The sequence below is a fragment of the Atractosteus spatula genome, chromosome 27 (genome assembly GCF_055471065.1).
Source record: "Atractosteus spatula isolate fAtrSpa1 chromosome 27, fAtrSpa1.hap1, whole genome shotgun sequence".
Taxonomy (NCBI): Eukaryota; Metazoa; Chordata; class Actinopteri; order Semionotiformes; family Lepisosteidae; genus Atractosteus; species Atractosteus spatula.
The window spans coordinates 11,923,612-11,945,100 of NC_142732.1; positions in this window are offsets into that span (position 1 = coordinate 11,923,612).

Sequence of the window (21,489 nt, forward strand, 5' to 3'; positions counted from 1 at the left end):
TGTTCCTGCCCTATAAGTTACATGGGGGTGACCAAAGTTGCCAAAACGTGTTTATTTCTGCTGAAAAACACGTTTTGACAACTTCTGCACACTGGAGTTAAGGGCTGACAAACTGGGCTCTTCTGAGCCAGGCAGTTACACTGTGATTCCAAGGGCTTAGAAAACGCGTTCATTTCGGACTGAAAAACACGTTTTGAAAAGTGGCCTGTTCCTGCCCTATAAGTTACATGGGGGTGACCAAAGCTGCCAAAACGTGTTTATTTCAGCTGAAAAACACATTTTGACAACTTCTGCACACTGGGGTTAAGGGCTGACAAACTGGGCTCTTCTGAGCCAGGCAGTTACACTGTGATTCCAAGGGCTGAGAAAACACGTTTATTTCGGGCTGAAAAACACGTTTTGAAAAGTGGCCTGTTTCTGCCCTATAAGTTACATGGGGGTGACCAAAGTTGCCAAAACGTGTTTATTTCTGCTGAAAAACACATTTTGACAACTTCTGCACACTGGGGTTAAGGGCTGACAAACTGGGCTCTTCTGAGCCAGGCAGTTACACTGTGATTCCAAGGGCTGAGAAAACGCGTTTATTTCGGGCTGAAAAACACGTTTTGAAAAGTGTGCTGTTCCTGCCCTATAAGTTACATGGTGGTGACCAAAGTTGCCAAAACGTGTTTATTTCTGCTGAAAAACACGTTTTGACAACTTCTGCACACTGGGGTTAAGGGCTGACAAACTGGGCTCTTCTGAGCCAGGTAGTTACACTGTGATTCCAAGGGCTGAGAAAACGCGTTTATTTCGGGCTGAAAAACACGTTTTGAAAAGTGGCCTGTTTCTGCCCTATAAGTTACATGGGGGTGACCAAAGTTGCCAAAACGTGTTTATTTCTGCTGAAAAACACGTTTTGACAACTTCTGCATACTGGGGTTAAGGGCTGACAAACTGGGCTCTTCTGAGCCAGGCAGTTACACTGTGATTCCAAGGGCTGAGAAAACGCGTTTATTTCGGGCTGAAAAACACGTTTTGAAAAGTGGCTTGTTCCTGCCCTATAAGTTACATGGGGGTGACCAAAGCTGCCAAAACGTGTTTATTTCAGCTGAAAAACACATTGTGACAACTTCTGCACACTGGGGTTAAGGGCTGACAAACTGGGCTCTTCTGAGCCAGGCAGTTACACTGTGATTCCAAGGGCTGAGAAAACGCGTTTATTTCGGGCTGAAAAACACGTTTTGAAAAGTGTGCTGTTCCTGCCCTATAAGTTACATGGTGGTGACCAAAGTTGCCAAACGTGTTTATTTCTGCTGAAAAACACGTTTTGACAACTTCTGCACACTGGGGTTAAGGGCTGACAAACTGGGCTCTTCTGAGCCAGGCAGTTACACTGTGATTCCAAGGGCTGAGAAAACGCGTTTATTTCGGGCCGAAAAACACGTTTTGAAAAGTGGCCTGTTTCTGCCCTATAAGTTACATGGGGCTGACCAAAGTTGCCAAAACGTGTTTATTTCTGCTGAAAAACACGTTTTGACAACTTCTGCACACTGGGGTTAAGGGCTGACAAACTGGGTTCTTCTTCCCAGGCAGTTACAATGTGATATCAAGGGCTAGAAAACGCATTTATTTCGGGCTGAAAAACACGTTTTGAAAAGTGTGCTGTTCCTGCCCTATAAGTTACATGGTGGTGACCAAAGTTGCCAAAACGTGTTTATTTCTGCTGAAAAACACGTTTTGACAACTTCTGCACACTGGGGTTAAGGGCTGACAAACTGGGCTCTTCTGAGCCAGGCAGTTACACTGTGATTCCAAGGGCTGAGAAAACGCGTTTATTTCGGGCTGAAAAACACGTTTTGAAAAGTGGCCTGTTTCTGCCCTATAAGTTACATGGGGGTGACCAAAGTTGCCAAAACGTGTTTATTTCTGCTGAAAAACACGTTTTGACAACTTCTGCACACTGGGGTTAAGGGCTGACAAACTGGGCTCTTCTGAGCCAGGCAGTTACACTGTGATTCCAAGGGCTGAGAAAACGCGTTTATTTCGTGCTGAAAAACACGTTTTGAAAAGTGGCTTGTTCCTGCCCTATAAGTTACATGGTGGTGACCAAAGCTGCCAAAACGTGTTTATTTCAGCTGAAAAACACATTTTGACAACTTCTGCACACTGGGGTTAAGGGCTGACAAACTGGGCTCTACTGAGCCAGGCAGTTACACTGTGATTCCAAGGGCTGAGAAAACGCGTTTATTTCGGGCTGAAAAACACGTTTTGAAAAGTGTGCTGTTCCTGCCCTATAAGTTACATGGTGGTGACCAAAGTTGCCAAACGTGTTTATTTCTGCTGAAAAACACGTTTTGACAACTTCTGCACACTGGGGTTAAGGGCTGACAAACTGGGCTCTTCTGAGCCAGGCAGTTACACTGTAATTCCAAGGGCTGAGAAAACGCGTTTATTCCGGGCTGAAAAACACGTTTTGAAAAGTGGCCTGTTTCTGCCCTATAAGTTACATGGGGCTGACCAAAGTTGCCAAAACGTGTTTATTTCTGCTGAAAAACACGTTTTGACAACTTCTGCACACTGGGGTTAAGGGCTGACAAACTGGGCTCTTCTTCCCAGGCAGTTACAATGTGATATCAAGGGCTAGAAAACGCATTTATTTCGGGCTGAAAAACACGTTTTGAAAAGTGTGCTGTTCCTGCCCTATAAGTTACATGGGGGTGACCAAAGTTGCCAAAACGTGTTTATTTCTGCTGAAAAACACGTTTTGACAACTTCTGCACACTGGGGTTAAGGGCTGACAAACTGGGCTCTTCTGAGCCAGGCAGTTACTCTGTGATTCCAAGGGCTGAGAAAACGCGTTTATTTCGGGCTGAAAAACACGTTTTGAAAAGTGGCCTGTTTCTGCCCTATAAGTTACATGGTGATGACCAAAGTTGCCAAAATGTGTTTATTTCTGCTGAAAAACACGTTTTGACAACTTCTGCACACTGGGGTTAAGGGCTGACAAACTGGGCTCTTCTGAGCCAGGCAGTTACACTGTGATTCCAAGGGCTGAGAAAACGCGTTTATTTCGGGCTGAAAAACACGTTTTGAAAAGTGGCCTGTTTCTGCCCTATAAGTTACATGGTGGTGACCAAAGTTGCCAAAACGTGTTTATTTCTGCTGAAAAACACGTTTTGACAACTTCTGCACACTGGGGTTAAGGGCTGACAAACTGGGCTCTTCTGAGCCAGGGAGTTACAATGTGATTCCAAGGGCTAGAAAACGTGTTTATTTCGGGCTGAAAAACACGTTTTGAAAAGTGTGCTGTTCCTGCCCTATAAGTTACATGGGGGTGACCAAAGTTGCCAAAACGTGTTTATTTCTGCTGAAAAACACGTTTTGACAACTTCTGCACACTGGAGTTAAGGGCTGACAAACTGGGCTCTTCTGAGCCAGGCAGTTACACTGTGATTCCAAGGGCTGAGAAAACGCGTTCATTTCGGACTGAAAAACACGTTTTGAAAAGTGGCCTGTTCCTGCCCTATAAGTTACATGGGGGTGACCAAAGCTGCCAAAACGTGTTTATTTCAGCTGAAAAACACATTTTGACAACTTCTGCACACTGGGGTTAAGGGCTGACAAACTGGGCTCTTCTGAGCCAGGCAGTTACACTGTGATTCCAAGGGCTGAGAAAACGCGTTTATTTCGGGCTGAAAAACACGTTTTGAAAAGTGGCCTGTTTCTGCCCTATAAGTTACATGGGGGTGACCAAAGTTGCCAAAACGTGTTTATTTCAGCTGAAAAACACATTTTGACAACTTCTGCACACTGGGGTTAAGGGCTGACAAACTGGGCTCTTCTGATCCAGGCAGTTACACTGTGATTCCAAGGGCTGAGAAAACGAGTTTATTTCGGGCTGAAAAACACGTTTTGAAAAGTGTGCTGTTCCTGCCCTATAAGTTACATGATGGTGACCAAAGTTGCCAAAACGTGTTTATTTCTGCTGAAAAACACGTTTTGACAACTTCTGCACACTGGGGTTAAGGGCTGACAAACTGGGCTCTTCTGAGCCAGGTAGTTACACTGTGATTCCAAGGGCTGAGAAAACGCGTTTATTTCGGGCTGAAAAACACGTTTTGAAAAGTGGCCTGTTTCTGCCCTATAAGTTACATGGGGGTGACCAAAGTTGCCAAAACGTGTTTATTTCTGCTGAAAAACACGTTTTGACAACTTCTGCACACTGGAGTTAAGGGCTGACAAACTGGGCTCTTCTGAGCCAGGCAGTCACACTGTGATTCCAAGGGCTGAGAAATAGCGTTTATTTCGGGCTGAAAAACACGTTTTGAAAAGTGGCTTGTTCCTGCCCTATAAGTTACATGGGGGTGACCAAAGCTGCCAAAACGTGTTTATTTCAGCTGAAAAACACATTTTGACAACTTCTGCACACTGGGGTTAAGGGCTGACAAACTGGGCTCTTCTGAGCCAGGCAGTTACACTGTGATTCCAAGGGCTGAGAAAACGCGTTTATTTCGAGGTGAAAAACACGTTTTGAAAAGTGTGCTGTTCCTGCCCTATAAGTTACATGGTGGTGACCAAAGTTGCCAAACGTGTTTATTTCTGCTGAAAAACACGTTTTGACAACTTCTGCACACTGGGGTTAAGGGCTGACAAACTGGGCTCTTCTGAGCCAGGCAGTTACACTGTGATTCCAAGGGCTGAGAAAACGCGTTTATTTCGGGCCGAAAAACACGTTTTGAAAAGTGGCCTGTTTCTGCCCTATAAGTTACATGGGGCTGACCAAAGTTGCCAAAACGTGTTTATTTCTGCTGAAAAACACGTTTTGACAACTTCTGCACACTGGGGTTAAGGGCTGACAAACTGGGCTCTTCTGAGCCAGGGAGTTACAATGTGATTCCAAGGGCTAGAAAACGTGTTTATTTCGGGCTGAAAAACACGTTTTGAAAAGTGTGCTGTTCCTGCCCTATAAGTTACATGGGGGTGACCAAAGTTGCCAAAACGTGTTTATTTCTGCTGAAAAACACGTTTTGACAACTTCTGCACACTGGAGTTAAGGGCTGACAAACTGGGCTCTTCTGAGCCAGGCAGTTACACTGTGATTCCAAGGGCTGAGAAAACGCGTTCATTTCGGACTGAAAAACACGTTTTGAAAAGTGGCCTGTTCCTGCCCTATAAGTTACATGGGGGTGACCAAAGCTGCCAAAACGTGTTTATTTCAGCTGAAAAACACATTTTGACAACTTCTGCACACTGGGGTTAAGGGCTGACAAACTGGGCTCTTCTGAGCCAGGCAGTTACACTGTGATTCCAAGGGCTGAGAAAACGCGTTTATTTCGGGCTGAAAAACACGTTTTGAAAAGTGGCCTGTTTCTGCCCTATAAGTTACATGGGGGTGACCAAAGTTGCCAAAACGTGTTTATTTCAGCTGAAAAACACATTTTGACAACTTCTGCACACTGGGGTTAAGGGCTGACAAACTGGGCTCTTCTGATCCAGGCAGTTACACTGTGATTCCAAGGGCTGAGAAAACGAGTTTATTTCGGGCTGAAAAACACGTTTTGAAAAGTGTGCTGTTCCTGCCCTATAAGTTACATGATGGTGACCAAAGTTGCCAAAACGTGTTTATTTCTGCTGAAAAACACGTTTTGACAACTTCTGCACACTGGGGTTAAGGGCTGACAAACTGGGCTCTTCTGAGCCAGGTAGTTACACTGTGATTCCAAGGGCTGAGAAAACGCGTTTATTTCGGGCTGAAAAACACGTTTTGAAAAGTGGCCTGTTTCTGCCCTATAAGTTACATGGGGGTGACCAAAGTTGCCAAAACGTGTTTATTTCTGCTGAAAAACACGTTTTGACAACTTCTGCACACTGGAGTTAAGGGCTGACAAACTGGGCTCTTCTGAGCCAGGCAGTCACACTGTGATTCCAAGGGCTGAGAAATAGCGTTTATTTCGGGCTGAAAAACACGTTTTGAAAAGTGGCTTGTTCCTGCCCTATAAGTTACATGGGGGTGACCAAAGCTGCCAAAACGTGTTTATTTCAGCTGAAAAACACATTTTGACAACTTCTGCACACTGGGGTTAAGGGCTGACAAACTGGGCTCTTCTGAGCCAGGCAGTTACACTGTGATTCCAAGGGCTGAGAAAACGCGTTTATTTCGAGGTGAAAAACACGTTTTGAAAAGTGTGCTGTTCCTGCCCTATAAGTTACATGGTGGTGACCAAAGTTGCCAAACGTGTTTATTTCTGCTGAAAAACACGTTTTGACAACTTCTGCACACTGGGGTTAAGGGCTGACAAACTGGGCTCTTCTGAGCCAGGCAGTTACACTGTGATTCCAAGGGCTGAGAAAACGCGTTTATTTCGGGCCGAAAAACACGTTTTGAAAAGTGGCCTGTTTCTGCCCTATAAGTTACATGGGGCTGACCAAAGTTGCCAAAACGTGTTTATTTCTGCTGAAAAACACGTTTTGACAACTTCTGCACACTGGGGTTAAGGGCTGACAAACTGGGTTCTTCTTCCCAGGCAGTTACAATGTGATATCAAGGGCTAGAAAACGCATTTATTTCGGGCTGAAAAACACGTTTTGAAAAGTGGCCTGTTTCTGCCCTATAAGTTACATGGTGATGACCAAAGTTGCCAAAACGTGTTTATTTCTGCTGAAAAACACGTTTTGACAACTTCTGCACACTGGGGTTAAGGGCTGACAAACTGGGCTCTTCTGAGCCAGGCAGTTACACTGTGATTCCAAGGGCTGAGAAAACGCGTTTATTTCGGGCTGAAAAACACGTTTTGAAAAGTGGCCTGTTTCTGCCCTATAAGTTACATGGTGGTGACCAAAGTTGCCAAAACGTGTTTATTTCTGCTGAAAAACACGTTTTGACAACTTCTGCACACTGGGGTTAAGGGCTGACAAACTGGGCTCTTCTGAGCCAGGCAGTTACACTGTGATACCAAGGGCTGTGAAAACGCGTTTATTTCGGGCTGAAAAACACGTTTTGAAAAGTGTGCTGTTCCTGCCCTATAAGTTACATGGTGGTGACCAAAGTTGCCAAACGTGTTTATTTCTGCTGAAAAACACGTTTTGACAACTTCTGCACACTGGGGTTAAGGGCTGACAAACTGGGCTCTTCTGAGCCAGGCAGTTACACTGTGATTCCAAGGGCTGAGAAAACGCGTTTATTTCGGGCTGAAAAACACGTTTTGAAAAGTGTGCTGTTGCAGCCCTATAAGTTACATGGTGGTGACCAAAGTTGCCAAAACGTGTTTATTTCTGCTGAAAAACACGTTTTGACAACTTCTGCACTTTGGGGTTAAGGGCTGACAAATTGGGCTCTTCTGAGCCAGGCAGTTACACTGTGATACCAAGGGCTGTGAAAACGCGTTTATTTCGGGCTGAAAAACACGTTTTGAAAAGTGTGCTGTTCCTGCCCTATAAGTTACATGGTGATGACCAAAGTTGCCAAAACGTGTTTATTTCTGCTGAAAAACACGTTTTGACAACTTCTGCACACTGGGGTTAAGGGCTGACAAACTGGGCTCTTCTGAGCCAGGCAGTTACACTGTGATTCCAAGGGCTGAGAAAACGCGTTTATTTCGGGCTGAAAAACACGTTTTGAAAAGTGGCCTGTTTCTGCCCTATAAGTTACATGGGGGTGACCAAAGTTGCCAAAACGTGTTTATTTCTGCTGAAAAACACGTTTTGACAACTTCTGCACACTGGGGTTAAGGGCTGACAAACTGGGCTCTTCTTGCCAGGCAGTTACAATGTGATTCCAAGGACTAGAAAACGCGTTTATTTCGGGCTGAAAAACACGTTTTGAAAAGTGTGCTGTTCCTGCCCTATAAGTTACATGGGGGTGACCAAAGTTGCCAAAACGTGTTTATTTCTGCTGAAAAACACGTTTTGACAACTTCTGCACACTGGAGTTAAGGGCTGACAAACTGGGCTCTTCTGAGCCAGGCAGTTACACTGTGATTCCAAGGGCTGAGAAAACGCGTTCATTTCGGGCTGAAAAACACGTTTTGAAAAGTGGTCTGTTCCTGCCCTATAAGTTACATGGGGGTGACCAAAGCTGCCAAAACGTGTTTATTTCAGCTGAAAAACACATTTTGACAACTTCTGCACACTGGGGTTAAGGGCTGACAAACTGGGCTCTTCTGAGCCAGGCAGTTACACTGTGATTCCAAGGGCTGAGAAAACGCGTTTATTTCGGGCTGAAAAACACTTTTTGAAAATTGTGCTGTTCCTGCCCTATAAGTTACATGGTGGTGACCAAAGTTGCCAAAACGTGTTTCTTTCTGCTGAAAAACACGTTTTGACAACTTCTGCACACTGGGGTTAAGGGCTGACAAACTGGGCTCTTCTGAGCCAGGCAGTTACACTGTGATTCCAAGGGCTGAGAAAACGCGTTTATTTCGGGCTGAAAAACACGTTTTGAAAAGTGGCCTGTTTCTGCCCTATAAGTTACATGGGGGTGACCAAAGTTGCCAAAACGTGTTTATTTCTGCTGAAAAACACGTTTTGACAACTTCTGCACACTGGGGTTAAGGGCTGACAAACTGGGCTCTTCTGAGCCAGGCAGTTACACTGTGAATCCAAGGGCTGAGAAAACGCGTTTATTTCGGGCTGAAAAACACGTTTTGAAAAGTGGCTTGTTCCTGCCCTATAAGTTACATGGGGGTGACCAAAGCTGCCAAAACGTGTTTATTTCAGCTGAAAAACACATTTTGACAACTTCTGCACACTGGGGTTAAGGGCTGACAAACTGGGCTCTTCTGAGCCAGGCAGTTACACTGTGATTCCAAGGGCTGAGAAAACGCGTTCATTTCGGGCTGAAAAACACGTTTTGAAAAGTGTGCTGTTCCTGCCCTATAAGTTACATGGTGGTGACCAAAGTTGCCAAACGTGTTTATTTCAGCTGAAAAACACGTTTTGACAACTTCTGCACACTGGGGTTAAGGGCTGACAAACTGGGCTCTTCTGAGCCAGGCAGTTACACTGTAATTCCAAGGGCTGAGAAAACGCGTTTATTCCGGGCTGAAAAACACGTTTTGAAAAGTGGCCTGTTTCTGCCCTATAAGTTACATGGGGCTGACCAAAGTTGCCAAAACGTGTTTATTTCTGCTGAAAAACACGTTTTGACAACTTCTGCACACTGGGGTTAAGGGCTGACAAACTGGGCTCTTCTTCCCAGGCAGTTACAATGTGATATCAAGGGCTAGAAAACGCATTTATTTCGGGCTGAAAAACACGTTTTGAAAAGTGTGCTGTTCCTGCCCTATAAGTTACATGGGGGTGACCAAAGTTGCCAAAACGTGTTAATTTCTGCTGAAAAACACGTTTTGACAACTTCTGCACACTGGGGTTAAGGGCTGACAAACTGGGCTCTTCTGAGCCAGGCAGTTACTCTGTGATTCCAAGGGCTGAGAAAACGCGTTTATTTCGGGCTGAAAAACACGTTTTGAAAAGTGGCCTGTTTCTGCCCTATAAGTTACATGGTGATGACCAAAGCTGCCAAAACGTGTTTATTTCAGCTGAAAAACACATTGTGACAACTTCTGCACACTGGGGTTAAGGGCTGACAAACTGGGCTCTTCTGAGCCAGGCAGTTACACTGTGATTCCAAGGGCTGAGAAAACGCGTTTATTTCGGGCTGAAAAACACGTTTTGAAAAGTGTGCTGTTCCTGCCCTATAAGTTACATGGTGGTGACCAAAGTTGCCAAACGTGTTTATTTCTGCTGAAAAACACGTTTTGACAACTTCTGCACACTGGGGTTAAGGGCTGACAAACTGGGCTCTTCTGAGCCAGGCAGTTACACTGTGATTCCAAGGGCTGAGAAAACGCGTTTATTTCGGGCCGAAAAACACGTTTTGAAAAGTGGCCTGTTTCTGCCCTATAAGTTACATGGGGCTGACCAAAGTTGCCAAAACGTGTTTATTTCTGCTGAAAAACACGTTTTGACAACTTCTGCACACTGGGGTTAAGGGCTGACAAACTGGGTTCTTCTTCCCAGGCAGTTACAATGTGATATCAAGGGCTAGAAAACGCATTTATTTCGGGCTGAAAAACACGTTTTGAAAAGTGTGCTGTTCCTGCCCTATAAGTTACATGGTGGTGACCAAAGTTGCCAAAACGTGTTTATTTCTGCTGAAAAACACGTTTTGACAACTTCTGCACACTGGGGTTAAGGGCTGACAAACTGGGCTCTTCTGAGCCAGGCAGTTACACTGTGATTCCAAGGGCTGAGAAAACGCGTTTATTTCGGGCTGAAAAACACGTTTTGAAAAGTGGCCTGTTTCTGCCCTATAAGTTACATGGGGGTGACCAAAGTTGCCAAAACGTGTTTATTTCTGCTGAAAAACACGTTTTGACAACTTCTGCACACTGGGGTTAAGGGCTGACAAACTGGGCTCTTCTGAGCCAGGCAGTTACACTGTGATTCCAAGGGCTGAGAAAACGCGTTTATTTCGGGCTGAAAAACACGTTTTGAAAAGTGGCTTGTTCCTGCCCTATAAGTTACATGGTGGTGACCAAAGCTGCCAAAACGTGTTAGTTCAGCTGAAAAACACATTTTGACAACTTCTGCACACTGGGGTTAAGGGCTGACAAACTGGGCTCTTCTGAGCCAGGCAGTCACACTGTGATTCCAAGGGCTGAGAAATAGCGTTTATTTCGGGCTGAAAAACACGTTTTGAAAAGTGGCTTGTTCCTGCCCTATAAGTTACATGGGGGTGACCAAAGCTGCCAAAACGTGTTTATTTCAGCTGAAAAACACATTTTGACAACTTCTGCACACTGGGGTTAAGGGCTGACAAACTGGGCTCTTCTGAGCCAGGCAGTTACACTGTGATTCCAAGGGCTGAGAAAACGCGTTTATTTCGGGCTGAAAAACACGTTTTGAAAAGTGTGCTGTTCCTGCCCTATAAGTTACATGGTGGTGACCAAAGTTGCCAAACGTGTTTATTTCTGCTGAAAAACACGTTTTGACAACTTCTGCACACTGGGGTTAAGGGCTGACAAACTGGGCTCTTCTGAGCCAGGCAGTTACACTGTGATTCCAAGGGCTGAGAAAACGCGTTTATTTCGGGCCGAAAAACACGTTTTGAAAAGTGGCCTGTTTCTGCCCTATAAGTTACATGGGGCTGACCAAAGTTGCCAAAACGTGTTTATTTCTGCTGAAAAACACGTTTTGACAACTTCTGCACACTGGGGTTAAGGGCTGACAAACTGGGTTCTTCTTCCCAGGCAGTTACAATGTGATATCAAGGGCTAGAAAACGCATTTATTTCGGGCTGAAAAACACGTTTTGAAAAGTCGCCTGTTTCTGCCCTATAAGTTACATGGTGATGACCAAAGTTGCCAAAACGTGTTTATTTCTGCTGAAAAACACGTTTTGACAACTTCTGCACACTGGGGTTAAGGGCTGACAAACTGGGCTCTTCTGAGCCAGGCAGTTACACTGTGATTCCAAGGGCTGAGAAAACGCGTTTATTTCGGGCTGAAAAACACGTTTTGAAAAGTGGCCTGTTTCTGCCCTATAAGTTACATGGTGGTGACCAAAGTTGCCAAAACGTGTTTATTTCTGCTGAAAAACACGTTTTGACAACTTCTGCACACTGGGGTTAAGGGCTGACAAACTGGGCTCTTCTGAGCCAGGCAGTTACACTGTGATACCAAGGGCTGTGAAAACGCGTTTATTTCGGGCTGAAAAACACGTTTTGAAAAGTGTGCTGTTCCTGCCCTATAAGTTACATGGTGGTGACCAAAGTTGCCAAACGTGTTTATTTCTGCTGAAAAACACGTTTTGACAACTTCTGCACACTGGGGTTAAGGGCTGACAAACTGGGCTCTTCTGAGCCAGGCAGTTACACTGTGATTCCAAGGGCTGAGAAAACGCGTTTATTTCGGGCTGAAAAACACGTTTTGAAAAGTGTGCTGTTGCAGCCCTATAAGTTACATGGTGGTGACCAAAGTTGCCAAAACGTGTTTATTTCTGCTGAAAAACACGTTTTGACAACTTCTGCACTTTGGGGTTAAGGGCTGACAAATTGGGCTCTTCTGAGCCAGGCAGTTACACTGTGATACCAAGGGCTGTGAAAACGCGTTTATTTCGGGCTGAAAAACACGTTTTGAAAAGTGTGCTGTTCCTGCCCTATAAGTTACATGGTGATGACCAAAGTTGCCAAAACGTGTTTATTTCTGCTGAAAAACACGTTTTGACAACTTCTGCACACTGGGGTTAAGGGCTGACAAACTGGGCTCTTCTGAGCCAGGCAGTTACACTGTGATTCCAAGGGCTGAGAAAACGCGTTTATTTCGGGCTGAAAAACACGTTTTGAAAAGTGGCCTGTTTCTGCCCTATAAGTTACATGGGGGTGACCAAAGTTGCCAAAACGTGTTTATTTCTGCTGAAAAACACGTTTTGACAACTTCTGCACACTGGGGTTAAGGGCTGACAAACTGGGCTCTTCTGAGCCAGGCAGTTACACTGTGATTCCAAGGGCTGAGAAAACGCGTTTATTTCGGGCTGAAAAACACGTTTTGAAAAGTGGCTTGTTCCTGCCCTATAAGTTACATGGGGGTGACCAAAGCTGCCAAAACGTGTTTATTTCAGCTGAATAACACATTTTGACAACTTCTGCACACTGGGGTTAAGGGCTGACAAACTGGGCTCTTCTGAGCCAGGCAGTTACACTGTGATTCCAAGGGCTGAGAAAACGCGTTCATTTCGGGCTGAAAAACACGTTTTGAAAAGTGTGCTGTTCCTGCCCTATAAGTTACATGGTGGTGACCAAAGTTGCCAAACGTGTTTATTTCAGCTGAAAAACACGTTTTGACAACTTCTGCACACTGGGGTTAAGGGCTGACAAACTGGGCTCTTCTGAGCCAGGCAGTTACACTGTAATTCCAAGGGCTGAGAAAACGCGTTTATTCCGGGCTGAAAAACACGTTTTGAAAAGTGGCCTGTTTCTGCCCTATAAGTTACATGGGGCTGACCAAAGTTGCCAAAACGTGTTTATTTCTGCTGAAAAACACGTTTTGACAACTTCTGCACACTGGGGTTAAGGGCTGACAAACTGGGCTCTTCTTCCCAGGCAGTTACAATGTGATATCAAGGGCTAGAAAACGCATTTATTTCGGGCTGAAAAACACGTTTTGAAAAGTGTGCTGTTCCTGCCCTATAAGTTACATGGGGGTGACCAAAGTTGCCAAAACGTGTTAATTTCTGCTGAAAAACACGTTTTGACAACTTCTGCACACTGGGGTTAAGGGCTGACAAACTGGGCTCTTCTGAGCCAGGCAGTTACTCTGTGATTCCAAGGGCTGAGAAAACGCGTTTATTTCGGGCTGAAAAACACGTTTTGAAAAGTGGCCTGTTTCTGCCCTATAAGTTACATGGTGATGACCAAAGCTGCCAAAACGTGTTTATTTCAGCTGAAAAACACATTGTGACAACTTCTGCACACTGGGGTTAAGGGCTGACAAACTGGGCTCTTCTGAGCCAGGCAGTTACACTGTGATTCCAAGGGCTGAGAAAACGCGTTTATTTCGGGCTGAAAAACACGTTTTGAAAAGTGTGCTGTTCCTGCCCTATAAGTTACATGGTGGTGACCAAAGTTGCCAAACGTGTTTATTTCTGCTGAAAAACACGTTTTGACAACTTCTGCACACTGGGGTTAAGGGCTGACAAACTGGGCTCTTCTGAGCCAGGCAGTTACACTGTGATTCCAAGGGCTGAGAAAACGCGTTTATTTCGGGCCGAAAAACACGTTTTGAAAAGTGGCCTGTTTCTGCCCTATAAGTTACATGGGGCTGACCAAAGTTGCCAAAACGTGTTTATTTCTGCTGAAAAACACGTTTTGACAACTTCTGCACACTGGGGTTAAGGGCTGACAAACTGGGTTCTTCTTCCCAGGCAGTTACAATGTGATATCAAGGGCTAGAAAACGCATTTATTTCGGGCTGAAAAACACGTTTTGAAAAGTGTGCTGTTCCTGCCCTATAAGTTACATGGTGGTGACCAAAGTTGCCAAAACGTGTTTATTTCTGCTGAAAAACACGTTTTGACAACTTCTGCACACTGGGGTTAAGGGCTGACAAACTGGGCTCTTCTGAGCCAGGCAGTTACACTGTGATTCCAAGGGCTGAGAAAACGCGTTTATTTCGGGATGAAAAACACGTTTTGAAAAGTGGCCTGTTTCTGCCCTATAAGTTACATGGGGGTGACCAAAGTTGCCAAAACGTGTTTATTTCTGCTGAAAAACACGTTTTGACAACTTCTGCACACTGGGGTTAAGGGCTGACAAACTGGGCTCTTCTGAGCCAGGCAGTTACACTGTAATTCCAAGGGCTGAGAAAACGCGTTTATTCCGGGCTGAAAAACACGTTTTGAAAAGTGGCCTGTTTCTGCCCTATAAGTTACATGGGGCTGACCAAAGTTGCCAAAACGTGTTTATTTCTGCTGAAAAACACGTTTTGACAACTTCTGCACACTGGGGTTAAGGGCTGACAAACTGGGCTCTTCTTCCCAGGCAGTTACAATGTGATATCAAGGGCTAGAAAACGCATTTATTTCGGGCTGAAAAACACGTTTTGAAAAGTGTGCTGTTCCTGCCCTATAAGTTACATGGGGGTGACCAAAGTTGCCAAAACGTGTTAATTTCTGCTGAAAAACACGTTTTGACAACTTCTGCACACTGGGGTTAAGGGCTGACAAACTGGGCTCTTCTGAGCCAGGCAGTTACTCTGTGATTCCAAGGGCTGAGAAAACGCGTTTATTTCGGGCTGAAAAACACGTTTTGAAAAGTGGCCTGTTTCTGCCCTATAAGTTACATGGTGATGACCAAAGCTGCCAAAACGTGTTTATTTCAGCTGAAAAACACATTGTGACAACTTCTGCACACTGGGGTTAAGGGCTGACAAACTGGGCTCTTCTGAGCCAGGCAGTTACACTGTGATTCCAAGGGCTGAGAAAACGCGTTTATTTCGGGCTGAAAAACACGTTTTGAAAAGTGTGCTGTTCCTGCCCTATAAGTTACATGGTGGTGACCAAAGTTGCCAAACGTGTTTATTTCTGCTGAAAAACACGTTTTGACAACTTCTGCACACTGGGGTTAAGGGCTGACAAACTGGGCTCTTCTGAGCCAGGCAGTTACACTGTGATTCCAAGGGCTGAGAAAACGCGTTTATTTCGGGCCGAAAAACACGTTTTGAAAAGTGGCCTGTTTCTGCCCTATAAGTTACATGGGGCTGACCAAAGTTGCCAAAACGTGTTTATTTCTGCTGAAAAACACGTTTTGACAACTTCTGCACACTGGGGTTAAGGGCTGACAAACTGGGTTCTTCTTCCCAGGCAGTTACAATGTGATATCAAGGGCTAGAAAACGCATTTATTTCGGGCTGAAAAACACGTTTTGAAAAGTGTGCTGTTCCTGCCCTATAAGTTACATGGTGGTGACCAAAGTTGCCAAAACGTGTTTATTTCTGCTGAAAAACACGTTTTGACAACTTCTGCACACTGGGGTTAAGGGCTGACAAACTGGGCTCTTCTGAGCCAGGCAGTTACACTGTGATTCCAAGGGCTGAGAAAACGCGTTTATTTCGGGATGAAAAACACGTTTTGAAAAGTGGCCTGTTTCTGCCCTATAAGTTACATGGGGGTGACCAAAGTTGCCAAAACGTGTTTATTTCTGCTGAAAAACACGTTTTGACAACTTCTGCACACTGGGGTTAAGGGCTGACAAACTGGGCTCTTCTGAGCCAGGCAGTTACACTGTGATTCCAAGGGCTGAGAAAACGCGTTTATTTCGGGCTGAAAAACACGTTTTGAAAAGTGGCTTGTTCCTGCCCTATAAGTTACATGGTGGTGACCAAAGCTGCCAAAACGTGTTTATTTCAGCTGAAAAACACATTTTGACAACTTCTGCACACTGGGGTTAAGGGCTGACAAACTGGGCTCTACTGAGCCAGGCAGTTACACTGTGATTCCAAGGGCTGAGAAAACGCGTTTATTTCGGGCTGAAAAACACGTTTTGAAAAGTGTGCTGTTCCTGCCCTATAAGTTACATGGTGGTGACCAAAGTTGCCAAACGTGTTTATTTCTGCTGAAAAACACGTTTTGACAACTTCTGCACACTGGGGTTAAGGGCTGACAAACTGGGCTCTTCTGAGCCAGGCAGTTACACTGTAATTCCAAGGGCTGAGAAAACGCGTTTATTCCGGGCTGAAAAACACGTTTTGAAAAGTGGCCTGTTTCTGCCCTATAAGTTACATGGGGCTGACCAAAGTTGCCAAAACGTGTTTATTTCTGCTGAAAAACACGTTTTGACAACTTCTGCACACTGGGGTTAAGGGCTGACAAACTGGGCTCTTCTTCCCAGGCAGTTACAATGTGATATCAAGGGCTAGAAAACGCATTTATTTCGGGCTGAAAAACACGTTTTGAAAAGTGTGCTGTTCCTGCCCTATAAGTTACATGGGGGTGACCAAAGTTGCCAAAACGTGTTTATTTCTGCTGAAAAACACGTTTTGACAACTTCTGCACACTGGGGTTAAGGGCTGACAAACTGGGCTCTTCTGAGCCAGGCAGTTACTCTGTGATTCCAAGGGCTGAGAAAACGCGTTTATTTCGGGCTGAAAAACACGTTTTGAAAAGTGGCCTGTTTCTGCCCTATAAGTTACATGGTGATGACCAAAGTTGCCAAAATGTGTTTATTTCTGCTGAAAAACACGTTTTGACAACTTCTGCACACTGGGGTTAAGGGCTGACAAACTGGGCTCTTCTGAGCCAGGCAGTTACACTGTGATTCCAAGGGCTGAGAAAACGCGTTTATTTCGGGCTGAAAAACACGTTTTGAAAAGTGGCCTGTTTCTGCCCTATAAGTTACATGGTGGTGACCAAAGTTGCCAAAACGTGTTTATTTCTGCTGAAAAACACGTTTTGACAACTTCTGCACACTGGGGTTAAGGGCTGACAAACTGGGCTCTTCTGAGCCAGGGAGTTACAATGTGATTCCAAGGGCTAGAAAACGTGTTTATTTCGGGCTGAAAAACACGTTTTGAAAAGTGGCCTGATTCTGCCCTATAAGTTACATGGTGGTGACCAAAGTTGCCAAAACGTGTTTATTTCTGCTGAAAAACACGTTTTGACAACTTCTGCACACTGGGGTTAAGGGCTGACAAACTGGGCTCTTCTGAGCCAGGCAGTTACACTGTGATTCCAAGGGCTGAGAAAACGCCTTTATTTCGGGCTGAAAAACACGTTTTGAAAAGTGGCCTGTTTCTGCCCTATAAGTTACATGGGGGTGACCAAAGCTGCCAAAACGTGTTTATTTCAGCTGAAAAACACATTTTGTCAACTTCTGCACACTGGGGTTAAGGGCTGACAAACTGGGCTCTTCTGAGCCAGGCAGTTACACTGTGATACCAAGGGCTGTGAAAACGCGTTTATTTCAGGCTGAAAAACACGTTTTGAAAAGTGTGCTGTTCCTGCCCTATAAGTTACATGGTGGTGACCAAAGTTGCCAAAACGTGTTTATTTCTGCTGAAAAACACGTTTTGACAACTTCTGCACTTTGGGGTTAAGGGCTGACAAATTGGGCTCTTCTGAGCCAGGCAGTTACACTGTGATACCAAGGGTTGAGAAAACGCGTTTATTTCGGGCTGAAAAACATGTTTTGAAAAGTGTGCTGTTCCTGCCCTATAAGTTACATGGTGGTGACCAAAGTTGCCTAGACGTGTTTATTTCTGCTGAAAAACACGTTTTGACAACTTCTGCACAGTGGGGTTAAGGGCTGACAAACTGGGCTCTTCTGAGCCAGGCAGTTACACTGTGATTCCAAGGGCTGAGAAAACGCATTTATTTCGGGCTGAAAAACACGTTTTGAAAAGTGTGCTGTTCCTGCCCTATAAGTTACATGGTGGTGACCAAAGTTGCCAAACGTGTTTATTTCTGCTGAAAAAGACGTTTTGACAACTTCTGCACACTGGGGTTAAGGGCTGAAAAACTGGGCTCTTCTGAGCCAGGCAGTTACACTGTGATTCCAAGGGCTGAGAAAACGCGTTTATTTCGGGCTGAAAAACACGTTTTGAAAAGTGTGCTGTTCCTGCCCTATAAGTTACATGGTGGTGACCAAAGTTGCCAAAACGTGTTTATTTCTGCTGAAAAACACGTTTTGACAACTTCTGCACACTGGGGTTAAGGGCTGACAAACTGGGCTCTTCTGAGCCAGGCAGTTACACTGTGATTCCACGGGCTGAGAAAACGCGTTTATTTCGGGCTGAAAAACACGTTTTGAAAAGTGTGCTGTTCCTGCCCTATAAGTTACATGGGGGTGACCAAAGTTGCCAAAACGTGTTTATTTCTGCTGAAAAACACGTTTTGACAACTTCTGCACACTGGGGTTAAGGGCTGACAAACTGGGCTCTTCTGAGCCAGGCAGTTACACTGTGATTCCAAGGGCTGAGAAAACGCGTTTATTTCGGGCTGAAAAACACGTTTTGAAAAGTGTGCTGTTGCTGCCCTATAAGTTACATGGTGGTGACCAAAGTTGCCAAAACGTGTTTATTTCTGCTGAAAAACACGTTTTGACAACTTCTGCACTTTGGGGTTAAGGGCTGACAAATTGGGCTCTTCTGAGCCAGGCAGTTACACTGTGATACCAAGGGCTGAGAAAACGCGTTTATTTCGGGCTGAAAAACACGTTTTGAAAAGTGGCCTGTTCCTGCCCTATAAGTTACATGGGGGTGACCAAAGCTGCCAAAACGTGTTTATTTCAGCTGAAAAACACATTTTGACAACTTCTGCACACTGGGGTTAAGGGCTGACAAACTGGGCTCTTCTGAGCCAGGCAGTTACACTGTGATTCCAAGGGCTGAGAAAACGCGTTTATTTCGGGCTGAAAAACACGTTTTGAAAAGTGGCCTGTTTCTGCCCTATAAGTTACATGGTGGTGACCAAAGTTGCCAAAACGTGTTTATTTCTGCTGAAAAACACGTTTTGACAACTTCTGCACACTGGGGTTAAGGGCTGACAAACTGGGCTCTTCTGAGCCAGGCAGTTACACTGTGATTCCAAGGGCTGAGAAAACGCGTTTATTTCGGGCTGAAAAACACGTTTTGAAAAGTGGCCTGTTTCTGCCCTATAAGTTACATGGGGGTGACTAAAGTTGCCAAAACGTTTTTATTTCTGCTGAAAAACACGTTTTGACAACTTCTGCACACTGGGGTTAAGGGCTGACAAACTGGGCTCTTCTGAGCCAGGCAGTTACACTGTGATTCCAAGGGCTGAGAAAACGCCTTTATTTCGGGCTGAAAAACACGTTTTGAAAAGTGGCCTGTTTCTGCCCTATAAGTTACATGGGGGTGACCAAAGCTGCCAAAACGTGTGTATTTCTGCTGAAAAACACGTTTTGACAACTTCTGCACACTGGGGTTAAGGGCTGACAAACTGGGCTCTTCTGAGCCAGGCAGTTACACTGTGATTCTAAGGGCTGAGAAAACGCGTTTATTTCGGGCTGAAAAACACGTTTTGAAAAGTGGCCTGTTTCTGCCCTATAAGTTACATGGGGGTGACCAAAGTTGCCAAAACGTTTTTATTTCTGCTGAAAAACACGTTTTGACAACTTCTGCACATTGGGGTTAAGGGCTGAAAAATTGGGCTCTTCTGAGCCAGGCAGTTACACTGTGATACCAAGGGCTGTGAAAACGCGTTTATTTCGGGCTGAAAAACACGTTTTGAAAAGTGTGCTGTTCCTGCCCTATAAGTTACATGGGGGTGACCAAAGTTGCCAAAACGTGTTTATTTCTGCTGAAAAACACGTTTTGACAACTTCTGCACACTGGGGTTAAGGGCTGACAAACTGGGCTCCTCTGAGCCAGGCAGTTACACTGTGATTCCAAGGGCTGAGAAAACGCGTTTATTTCGGGCTGAAAAACACGTTTTGAAAAGTGGCCTGTTCCTGCCCTATAAGTTACATGGGGGTGACCAAAGCTGCCAAAACGTGTTTATTTCAGCTGAAAAACACATTTTGACAACTTCTGCACACTGGGGTTAAGGGCTGACAAACTGGGCTCTTCTGAGCCAGGCAGTTACACTGTGATTCCAAGGGCTGAGAAAACGCGTTTATTTCGGGCTGAAAAACACGTTTTGAAAAGTGGCCTGTTTCTGCCCTATAAGTTACATGGTGGTGACCAAAGTTGCCAAAACGTGTTTATTTCTGCTGAAAAACACGTTTTGACAACTTCTGCACACTGGGGTTAAGGGCTGACAAACTGGGCTCTTCTGAGCCAGGCAGTTACACTGTGATTCCAAGGGCTGAGAAAACGCCTTTATTTCGGGCTGAAAAACACGTTTTGAAAAGTGGCCTGTTTCTGCCCTATAAGTTACATGGGGGTGACCAAAGCTGCCAAAACGTGTGTATTTCTGCTGAAAAACACGTTTTGACAACTTCTGCACACTGGGGTTAAGGGCTGACAAACTGGGCTCTTCTGAGCCAGGCAGTTACACTGTGATACCAAGGGCTGAGAAAACGCGTTTAAATCGGCCTGAAAAACACGTTTTGAAAAGTGTGCTGTTCTTGCCCTATAAGTTACATGGTGGTGACCAAAGTTGCCAAAACGTGTTTATTTCTGCTGAAAAACACGTTTTGACAACTTCTGCACATTGGGGTTAAGGGCTGACAAATTGGGCTCTTCTGAGCCTGGCAGTTACACTGTGATACCAAGGGCTGTGAAAACGCGTTTATTTCGGGCTGAACAACACGTTTTGAAAAGTGGCCTGTTTCTGCCCTATAAGTTACATGGTGGTGACCAAAGTGGCCAAAACGTTTTTATTTTAGCTGAAAAACACGTTTTGACAACTTCTGCACACTGGGGTTAAGGGCTGACAAACTGGGCTCTTCTGAGCCAGGCAGTTACACTGTGATTCCAAGGGCTGAGAAAACGCGTTTATTTCGGGCTGAAAAACACGTTTTGAAAAGTGTGCTGTTCTTGCCCTATAAGTTACATGGTGGTGACCAAAGTTGCCAAAACGTGTTTATTTCTGCTGAAAAACACGTTTTGACAACTTCTGCACACTGGGGTTAAGGGCTGACAAACTGGGCTCTTCTGAGCCAGGCAGTTACACTGTGATTCCAAGGGCTGAGAAAACGCGTTTATTTCGGGCTGAAAAACACGTTTTGAAAAGTGTGCTGTTGCTGCCCTATAAGTTACATGGTGGTGACCAAAGTTGCCAAAACGTGTTTATTTCTGCTGAAAAACACGTTTTGACAACTTCTGCACTTTGAGGTTAAGGGCTGACAAATTGGGCTCTTCTGAGCCAGGCAGTTACACTGTGATACCAAGGGCTGAGAAAACGCGTTTATTTCGGGCTGAAAAACACGTTTTGAAAAGTGTGCTGTTCCTGACCTATAAGTTACATGGGGGTGACCAAAGTTGCCAAAACGTGTTTATTTCTGCTGAAAAACACGTTTTGACAACTTCTGCACACTGGGGTTAAGGGCTG